The following is an 11,684-nucleotide window of genomic DNA, read 5'->3' as shown; positions in this document are numbered from 1 at the left end:
TGAAGGGCGTGAACTACTTGTTCAGCCAAAGGAGGACTCAACTTATCGACTATAAGTTTAAGATGAGTTGTTGTAAAGGCGATAGCTTCGTCTAGGATATCATCTCCATGGATACGAACATGGGAGGCCTCGTACAAGCTTAGGATGCCTCGAGTATCGTTGAGTATGCAATCTGTCAAAGCCTCCTTGGTCATTCTTGAACTTCTTGAAAACATCTTCATTATTCATCACCAATCAAGTCAAATAGAACGTCAGTTGTTATAGAATGTCCATTACACATTCGGGGTTACTATAATATTATATACATTTATGACGATTAATAAAATAATACTCTAAAACAAAATTATTGTTTGTTACGTACCACAAGACACATGATAGCCACGTTGCCTTAGGATTCGAAATCAAGTGGAAGCATGGTACAAATCATATTTTTCACATTGATCATGGTAGGTTTCGTACACTTGAAGTAAAGCTTCCTCAATTTCCTTCTCTAAGTAATACGCCAACCTGAGGCGTTCCATTGCATCGATGAAATTTAGCAACTCCAATGGCGTGTTAACATTTGCAACTCTTGCAAGTAGCTCTTTCCTCACTTCCTCTTTTAGATGCTTAGCTTCTTGCTCCTTTTCAAGTTGGGCTGCCTATACCATTCAATAATTAATTTGTTATACAAATTACAATAGATGTATAAAAGGTTCAATTTGTATTACTGGTAGTTAGGTTCTTTTTTTTTTCGTTTACTTAGATTGTAACTAAAAAATCCATAGGGTTTCATTCTTTAAAAAAAAAATTTTGTAAAGAAATTATATACTTCCTCCATTCTTTTTTTATTGCACCATGAGGAATTTCACGCTTGTCAATGCATTACTTTAGCCGTTAATATCTTTAATTATACTTTTATAAAAATTTGATATTTGAAAAGCTGATTTCAAGACGAATCTAACTAGATCCCACATGACCATATTTTTTCTAATGGATAAATCACAAATAATGGTCAAAGAAGATTAAGTGAATAGTATAAAAGTCCTAATGGTGCAATAAAATAAAAACGGAGGAAGTATATCAAGTTGTATTCATGTTTTTAAGTTCAACACAAAGAAAAGTTAATAAGCAAAACAAAACTATTATATTACGAAGTACTTAAATTACATTCAATAAAATTCTTGTTCTCCATTTTTTTTTCCCCTCAACTATGAAAGATTTGGAGAATAAGATTTTAGTCATGCAAGATTAATTTATAAAATTGAAAGACTCAACTACGAAGAGGAAGCATAAATTAAATGAACCGAACCTTATTGAGAGGAGTGAATTCTAAAAAATTGTCACCCCAACGGTTGGATGAAAGTAAGCAATAGGTTGAGCACTAGACATTTTTTCAGCTCTCAAAATGTATATTGGAATTTCTTTGGATATTCTAGGCTTTGATACATTAAAGGATAGTGCCTTGTTTATATAATGTCTTGAAGTGTAGTAACTAGTGTTATACTACTAAGCAATAAAACAGAAATTACTTATCTCTTGATGCGTGAACCAAAATGACAATAGCCGCGTCGTGGAGAACCACTGACCTAAAAGACGATTCCGCGCTACCTCCCGGTGCAGTAGACTAGAAGCGGTCGCCCTCCAAGATAAGCATGGCGCCGGAGTTTATGTGCTCTCACAAACCCGACTGGAACTCAGAATACTTGCCCAGAAAACAGAACAGAAAGAACTCGTGTTTAGATAATTTTAGATAAGAGAGATGACTGATTGTGTTGTGTGTTTGTGAGTGGGAAAAGCAATGAGTATATATAGGCAGTAGAAGGGAGACATGAAACGTAAAACAAGGGACGAATCTGGCTAAGAAAACGACCAGATTCATTCAACCAGTCAACAACAAAAGCATGAGACAAGGAATTAATTAGTGAGCCACAATCAAGGGATTAATGACTAATTTAATTCCGTAACTCCAACAGTAAAAAAAGAATAATCCCAACAGATAAAAAAGAATGTTCTGTTTAACAAAGAAAGGGAAATAAAATTTCTCCAAAAAGATAACAAGGACCCACGCCCGCGCATCGCATCCCCCAAGACCTGAGGCCCGAGGCCTGAGCCCGACCCGACTCGGCTCGGCGCGCGCGCATGTGTGTGTGGAGTAACACTTACCTCCCACTCACTCAACTAAGTAGTGTTAAGACACTACAATATAAAAACAAGGAAAAACCTTTCCCCCCAACCAATGTGGGATTTTCCCCTTTCATTTGTTTTCTCTCTCTCTTGTTTTTTCCCCAACTCTCTTATTTTATATCAAGAACTTCCAACAATAATCCCCCACAGGTTCAAAGATATGAAAAAGAAAGGAAGGAAAAGATGAATTCTGGGCAAAACAAAACAATCGCATAAGTGTCAATGTCTCGCGACTTGAATTAACACATAGTGGATATCAAGCTATGATCCCTCACTTACCAAGTGAATTTCGTCTTGAACTCAATAGGGAGTTAGGGACCCTTCACTTTGAGCCACACAATTGAACATGTATAATATTTTGAAATTCCGCGAATAAAGGTGACGCATTATACTAGCCATACGTCCAGCCTGGATGCTCATAGGTGCTCTAGAGTATAAGCCCACGAAATACTCATAGGAAGCGGCCACACTTTCACACCTAAGTAGGTGAACTCCATCAAGTATGAGCTACAACACACCTCCGAAAAATATGGATATGGGTTCATTAAGAGCCATATGCTCAACCTCCTTCTCATTTGTAGCTAAGCACAACAAACATCTAGAGATGGTCCAATAAAAATAAAAATGTGCTTCCGAATTATTATATAATGTTCCCCTTTGAACTCATGGTGAGTAGGAGTTCACTATTTCACAATTCATACAACGGGCTTTAGCCCCATCTCTTCCGATATTTGCAAAACTAGTTTTTTACATAGGCCTTTAGTTAACGAATCCGCAATGTTTTTTTCGGACTTAACATAGTCCAGTGATATCACCCCTTCAACAACAAATTTCTGATGGCTTTATGCCTCAGACGGATGTGTCTCTTCTTCCCATTATAGGCATGGTTGTGTGCAACAATGTAGACACCTAAAAATGTCTCCCCAAAACCAAACCCGATGATGAACAACCTTTCACCGCCATTATTGGTCGGGTTGAGTATTTAATTTTTGGAGTGCTTAAATCCATATTTCCATTTCATAAACCAAACCATAACTTATTTTCCTCTTTTCGTGCCTTTAAACCCAAAATAATTCATTTCGTGTCCTTTAAAATCATTCATTTCGTGTCCTTTTTATAAAAACGTTTAATCCAGTTTATTTTGGTCCATAATCTGGGTCCAATGATTAAATAATTGGATGGGGATTTAAAAGATCTTTCCAACGATATATTATAAGCCCAAATCCGAGTTATAACAAATAAATTATGGCCAAAATATTAAACTGAGCCCAAATCGAACCTAAATCCACCTTATCTACGACCCAATGATCATGTGGAGGGTCCAAATTATTTAATCCTATTCCTAAACCAATTAGGATTAATTAAAAGCTTCTATAAGTTTCTAAAAGATCCTAATTATCCTTTTTGAAAAGATAAGATTAAAGAGTTTGAAATTGAATAAAACTCCTTTTTTGAAAATCCTATTTCTATCCGAATTGAAAGACATTCAAAGATAGACAGATATTATTTTTGTGCCTCATAGTTTTTATCCAAATTTTATATGGTTGGATATAACTTGAAATTATCTTTCCAATTATATATTAAAATATCAATTCCGAGCTATAACGGAAAAGATATGAATAAAATGTCAAACTCTATCCAAAACTGATGCAGTCTCACTATTTCGGCTATATCATTTTTTATACAAAATATTTTAATCTGATTCAAATTGGGTTAGAAAGTAGACTTCAAGAGCTTTCCAACGATATCTTATTCATATTATTCCAATTTCTGTATTAAAAGATATGATAAAAATAAAAACCGTATAAACTTCAGTCTATCGAGTTTTATTCCGATTTAATTCGGATCTTATCTTAATTTTTTGACCCTTCTTTTTTCTCTATAAATAGAGGTCATATCTCCCCTTTTTTCAAACATCAACAAGACTGATCAAAAAATCATTCTCTTCTCCCTCTTTAGCCTAAACACTAGTCTCCCTATTCTTTCATTCCTTCCCCTAAGCACTCCAAGGAGTCCATACAATTTGAAGTTCTATACTTTAACCAAGGCGTGATAGGTACAAATAACTGAGCGTTTGGACCAAATCAAATCTTCATTTATTTAATTTAATTTTCATTTGATTTTTATTTTTATTGAAGTTACTAACAGTTTATTCATGATGTAGCAATTAAAGGAAATGCGGAAAGTGAGTAGTTAACCATTTAATTACTCTTATTTTTATTCTTGTTGCTAGCATCATGATTAGGTTATTTTATATTTAATTTGACTAATGATATTATGGTTAAATTGCTTCTAATATTAATGTTTATTCTATTTATTGATCACAATATTGCATGTTTAAAGGGAATATGTAATTAAAAATTACGCCCAATAAGATAATTTGGACAACCGGTTTAGGTTCCTTTTTAATCTTGTTAATTAATTCAAGTGATCAAAAATATTTTAGAGTTATGTGTTGCATTAATGTTCAACCAATTTAGCATAATAATAGTTTGGAGCAAATTGAATTTTTGTTTGTATGCCTTTGAGATCGGAGGAATCATTTTTCACTATAAGAATCGGGTAGAGGCCAATACGGGCGAATGTGACTCCATGACTCACTTCCTACCATCATCCCCGATCCTCCTTTCGTGGTTCCGAACCATATGGAGTTAGTAATCTCATGGATTATGAATGGGGTTTAACCTTCACGGGTTAATCGTTGTTGCCTATCGTTGTCCCTTCATCGTGGTTGTCTTTTTATGATCCGTGAACGGTTTACAAGTTCCTTAAAAACTTGTTGGCGGCTCCCTAAGATACTTTCCTTGTCCCTAATCGTATACGTCAACTCCCACTTCCTAAGAGTGCCAAGAATATTCACACATGCTTTAGGCGCGCTTCGAGCGACACCTACAATTTGGCAAGTCCACTGGGGAGGATTCTTGGTTATTTATCGATTTGAGTGATCGGTATTTAATTGAGATGAGTGGATGAGACTTGAAAGATTCTTGAAAAATATTCCTGTGATTTAATTGGCATTGTCACATATGCATATGCATTTTAGCTTACCTATTTTGCCACAATAGTACGTGTTCTACGTATGTGGCTAGCCCGGGGGATTTATGCTCTATCAACCCGAAAACGCTCATAGCAATAAGGGTTCATCCGAGTTTTTAAATTCACCCAAACCATGGAGTCGAGTTCGATTTCATCACGAATTCGCGGAACCTCCCGTTGGCATACACCCTCAAGGGAGGCTTCCTTGCTAACGCGTCCAAACTCTTAACCATGGTACCCTTTGACACCCAAAAGCTTGACCATAGTCGAACATAGAATTTGACTTTAGGTTGCGAACTTCATTGCATCATGCGTGACTATATGCTTATGTGTGCATTTTTTTATTGACCTTTTTTTAATTATTTTTCTTTTCTCTTATCAAACCCCTTTTTTTATTATTAGAGTCGAGCCATAAATTTTTTTTAAATTTTTGAGTCACCCAGATTTTAATTCCCGTATACTGCACAAGAGTCAAATTGTTTTGGTCATATCCAGAGTTCTAGAAAGAGTTACATGTTGTTCCACCTATGGATCTGTAGCCCCGGGTTTTATCTTTCATTTGGCGTTGGTTTTGTCTCAATCAAAGTCACAGATAAAAATTTATAACCGATATACTACAGCCTATCCGGTTTAGGTGTCTTTTTAGCGTCAACTTTCTTTTGTTTTATTTTTAATTTTTTTTAATATATTTTCGTGTCAAGTTAGTATTAGCCAAATCCTTTAATCCGTGTCAAATAGTATAACATAGGATTATAGATTTTTTTTATACCCATGAGTCATACCTCTTCTAGAATTCTAGTCCTATTCCTAGTTTCTTGTGATCAATTTTTGTGCTAACCTTAACATGTGTTCTTTATCTTTGATTGTGGTTGATCTTATTTATGAATAATGATTGCCAATGGACTGTTTTCACCTAGTAAATAGAATAAACATTAAAATTGGACAAAATTAATCAAGTTAGTTTGTCTTTTAGTCTTCTGTGCTATTTGGTCACTGGGTCCTTTGTTTTTCACAACATCCTCGTGTCTAGCCAGCGATCATACCGCGAGTCTTAATAAACTCACCTAGTCACACATGTTGAGTCGTTGCACACACTTTGTCTTCGAGTAATGCACTATATTGTTTATGATCGTATACTAGGACCATGCATGCATCTTTTTCGTCGTAATAGGAATGAGTGGAGTATTTCCCACCAGTTTTCAAAATCGTTTCATACACTCTTCCTTTTCAATCCGAGTATTGAGTGAATGCATTAAGTGAGTTCTTCCTTACACAGTATTTGAGTCTAAAATAACTAGGCAATAGTTGGAAGAATAAGGGGACCGTGACTCCTTCCTTCTTTCCTTCCAATCAAAGCATTAACAACAAGAAACTATTTTCCTCAGCAGGCAGCTAGAAGTAACTCATAAAAAGCCATGAAGACAAAGCACAATGCAAGCTTCTCACCAAGATTTCATGTTTTCTTCTTCTTTTGTTTCAAACCCTTCCCCATAAAAAGTCTAGCATAGGTTCTCCTTATCCATGTGTCTATGTGTCACATTTCTTACCTTTTTCATAAACGAGCATCTCTTTCTTATATTCGATCATGTGATTAGCAAAAAAAAAAAAAAAAAAAAAACCAAAATAAATAAATAAATAAATAGATAAATTGCCGAACTAAACACAAGGTACACCAATGACTTGTGGCACCTTTGCAACCCATTCATTCCCCATTAACCATTCAATCACATATCCATTTTTTCATCAACCACTTTGAGCCTCGTCTAACGTTTGGCCTTCATTTCTTCAACCCACATACACTCAACCCTGGAATTGGAAGATGTGCAATTTGTGTAACATTAAAAAAGCAAGTTAAAAAAAAGCAGCAAAGCAAAAATAAAACAATGTCTAAGGGCAAGTGTTCCAATGTCTTTGATACGAACACGTCTCGAATTGCGTCTCTCATCGAGTGCTTGGTACCGTGCCTGAGAAACATGAATGCTAAGTGAGTGATGGACCGCATGGTCTGAGATTGCCCACATTGATTCAAGAATGAAAAAATAATAATCAAAGCAAAAAAAAAATGTTGAAAAAAAAAACTTGCAAAATTCAAAATTTTCAAATTCACAATTACACATCTTGGGGATTCTCTCGGGTCTTGAGCCTTGTACCCCTTTCTTCCTTAAACCTTCAGTTTAACCACCTTACAACCCTTGAAAGACCTCTTTGAGGTGTACATACACTTGTGCAAAGTTCGGTTAGAGCTACATTCGGCCTGATTCCTAACGGATACGTAGGCAACCTCATATCGAGGTGCGGCCACATTCATATTCATATCCATGCATGATCGAGTTAAAGAATATCCAATGCTTACCCCTACCCATTTAGAGCTAGACTTGGGGGCTTGAACCCACATCATTTAGCCTACCCAGCCTAAAGAGTCATCATCTTTGACTCTTCTCACATCTCTTTCCATCACCATAACCCTTGCAGCAAGCCTTATTATCACATTCACACACTTCACTCACATATCCATATCCATATCAATCATCCTTCCCTTTAAGATCCCTTATCATGAAATCTTGTTTCAACACTGTGCATGTATCATCATATTTAAAGGCAACATTCATTAGAAGAAACATTGTATACTTGCTTAGCTTCCTAACCTGAGCAATATTCATTGTTTCATGCATCACATAATGTGCTGAGAAACATTTATATATCAATGATTTTTAATCATACAAAGCATATCGCGCTTAGCTCCTTGACCTAAGCAACGTTCATTATGCAATAATCACTTCATCTGTATACGTGCTTAGCTTCCAAACCTAAGTGACGTTCAAGATCGTTTCTTTACACCATATATGATGCTTAGCTCCATGACCTAAGTTCATTCATCGTGTCATATGATGTAATTTTCCTTAGCCTCCTGGCCTAAGGACATGCATCATGCATACATTACTTTCAAGAAAAGCAATTCAATCCATGCGATTCATTTTGTCTTGCTCAACGAGGAAGTTCAAAACTTCTTTCCTTTTTTCGCGTCTTTTCTCTTGGGGAAGTTTAAAAAAAAAATTCAAAATTTTCTCATTGAGGGAAGTTAGAAAATAAAAGTTCAGTTTTCACATCTTTCTTTTTCGGGAGAAAGTCGGTACCCTCCACTCATGACAAAAATTGACGGAATTTTTTTTTTTTTGCATCTTCGTTTGCTTGTGTCTGCCACACACATATACACACACACACATTCACAAGTCATACACATGTCATGTCACATCAAGTCAAACTTGGTTAAGTCAGTGGTCAAGTCAATCACAATATATACGAGTCCATTGGCATATTTATTTTTTTGTAGGTCTCATCTACAGCCCACGTCCGGGGACAAGCGGACCATCTACAACCCACGTCTGGGGACAAGCGGACCATCTACAGCCCACATCCGGGGATAAGCGGACCATTTACAGCCCATGTCCGGGGACAAGCGGACCATTTACAACCAGCCCACGTCCGGGGACAAGCGGACCATCTACAGCCCATGTCCGGGGACAAGTGGACCATTTACAGCCCATGTTTGGGGGACAAGGGGACCATCTACAGCCCGCGTTCGGGGACAAGCGAACCATCTACAGCCCACGTTCGGGGACAATCGAACCACCATTATTTCATGGCGCAAGGTTCTCGATACACTGAGACTTGCAATCTCATCATCTGTCGACTTTCCTCAAGCATGGAAAGTATTATCCGGTGGATTTCTTCAAGCATAGAAAACCGCCAAATTCCTTTGTCAGCTTTCCTCAAGCATGGAAAGCATTATCGGTGGATTTATTCAAGCATAGAAAAACGCCAAAATCATATGTCGACTTTCCTCAAGCATGAAAAGTGTCATCCGGTAGGTTTCTTCATGCTTAGAAAGCTACCGAACTCATCTGTCGGCTTTCCTCAAGCATGGAAAGCATTTCAAAAAAGTCATACGGTGGATTCCTTCAACCATAGGAAAATACCAAACTCATTTGTCACCGATACACTGGTGTCAGGTAAGAGTTCTATCCCTTTACTCTTTTATCTGTGGAATCAACATTTTTTGCAGGTATCGGCGTATACAGAGTGATTTAGGATCGCTGAACGTCTTAAATCATTCTCTATCCCTATAGACTCCTTTGAATATTGTTTTCGAAACTGATGTTTCTACAAACTCAGTCAAAGTTGGGGCTTCTGTAGACACCTAAAAATGTCTCCCCAAAACCAAACCCGATGATAAACAACCTTTCACCGCCATTATTGGCCGGGTTGAGTATTTAATTTTTGGAGTGCTTAAATCCATATTTCCATTTCATAAACCAACCCAATTCCTATCCCATTTCCCCAAACCATAACTTATTTTCCTCTTTTCGTGCCTTTAAACCCAAAATAATTCATTTCGTGTCCTTTAAAATCATTCATTTCGTGTCTTGTTTATAAAAATGTTAAAACCAGTTTATTTTGGTCCATAATCTGGGTCCAATAATTGAATAATTGGATGGGGATTTAAAAGATCTTTCCAACGATATATTATAAGCCAAAATTCGAGTTATAACGAATAAGTTATGGCCAAAATATTAAACTGAGCCCAAACCGAACCTAAGCCCACCTTACCTACGACCAATGATGATGTGGAGGGTCCAAATTATTTAATCCCATTCCTAAACCAATTAGGATTAATTATAAGCTTCTATAAGTTTCTAAAATATCCTAATTATCCTTTTTGAAAAGATAAGATTAAGGAGTTTGAAATTAAATAAAACTCCTTTTTTGAAAATCCTATTTCTATCCGAATTGAAAGACATTCAAAGATAGACAGATATTATTTTTGTGCCTCATATATTTTATCCAAATTTGATATGGTTGGATATACCTTGAAATTATCTTTCCAATGATATATTATAATATCAATTCCGAGCTATAATAGAAAAGATATGAATAAAATGTCAAACTCTATCCAAAACTGATACCGTCTCACTATTTCGGCTATACCTTTTGTTCTACAAAATATTTTAATCTGATTCTAATTGGGTTAGAAAGTAGACTTCAAGAGCTTTCCGAAGATATCTTATTCATCTTATTCCAATTTCTGGATCAAAAGATATGATAAAAACAAAAACCGCAAAAACTTCAGTCTATCGAGCTTTATTCCGATTTAATTCGGATCTTATCTTAATTTTTTGACCCTTCTTTTTTCTCTATAAATAGAGGTCATATCTCCCCTTTTTTCAAACATCAACAAGATTGATCATAAAATCATTCTCTTCTCCCTCTTTAGCCTAAACACTAGACTCCCTATTCTTTCATTCCTTCCCCTAAGCACTCCAAGGAGTCCATACAATACCTGAAATTCTATACTTTAACCAAGGCGTGATAGATACAAATAACTGAGTGTTTGGACCAAATCAAATCTTCATTTATTTAATTTAATTTTCATTTGATTTTTATTTTTATTGAAGTTACTAACAGTTTATTCATGATGTAGGAATTAAAGGTAATGCGGAAAGTGAGTAGTTAATCATTTAATTACTCTTATTTTTATTCTTGTTGCTAGCATCATGATTAGGTTATTTTATATTTAATTTGACTAATGATATTATGGTTAAATTGCTTCTAATATTAATGTTTATTCTATTTATTGATCACTATATTGCATGTTTAAAGGGAATATGTAATTAAAAATTACGCCCAATAAGATAATTTGGACAACCGGTTTAGGTTCCTTTTTAATCTTGTTAATTAATTCAAGTGATCAAAAATATTTTAGAGTTATGTGTTGCATTAATGTTCAACCAATTTAGCATAATAATAGTTTGGAGCAAATTGAATTTTTGTTTGTATGCCTTTGAGATCGCAGGAATCATTTTTCACTATAAGAATCGAGTGGAGGCCAATACGGGCGAATGTGACTCCATGACTCACTTCGTACCATCATCCCCGATCCTCCTTTCGTGGTTCCGAACCATATGGAGTTAGTAATGTCATGGATTATGAATAGGGTGTAACCTTCACGGGTCAATCGTTGTTGCCTATCGTTGTCCGTTTATCGTGGTTGCCTTTTTATGATCCGTGAACGGTTTACAAGTTCCTTAAAAACTTATTTGCGGCTCCCTACTTTTCTTGTCCCTAATCGTATACGTCAACTCCCACTTCCTAAGAGTGCCAAGCATATTCACACATGCTTTAACGTAGACGCACTTCGAACTATGCCTACAAACAGCAATAGCAGCTTGCGACTCACAATGAAGTGCAACTGAAGGAGCTGGCTTCCCCCACAGTGGAATATCTGCAAGCATGTTCCTCAACCATTCTGCCTCATGACCTGCCAATTCAAGAGCAATAAACTCAGATTCCATAGTAGACATAGCAGTACAAGATTGCTTACATGATTTCCAGGATACGGGTCCACCCCCAAGGGTGAAGACATATCCACTAATGGATTTAACTTCATCATTATCGGATACCCAGTTGGCATCACAAAAACCTTC

Source organism: Chenopodium quinoa, unplaced genomic scaffold (genome assembly GCF_001683475.1).
Source record: "Chenopodium quinoa cultivar QQ74 unplaced genomic scaffold, ASM168347v1, whole genome shotgun sequence".
Taxonomy (NCBI): Eukaryota; Viridiplantae; Streptophyta; class Magnoliopsida; order Caryophyllales; family Amaranthaceae; genus Chenopodium; species Chenopodium quinoa.
This window is presented reverse-complemented; position numbering follows the sequence as displayed.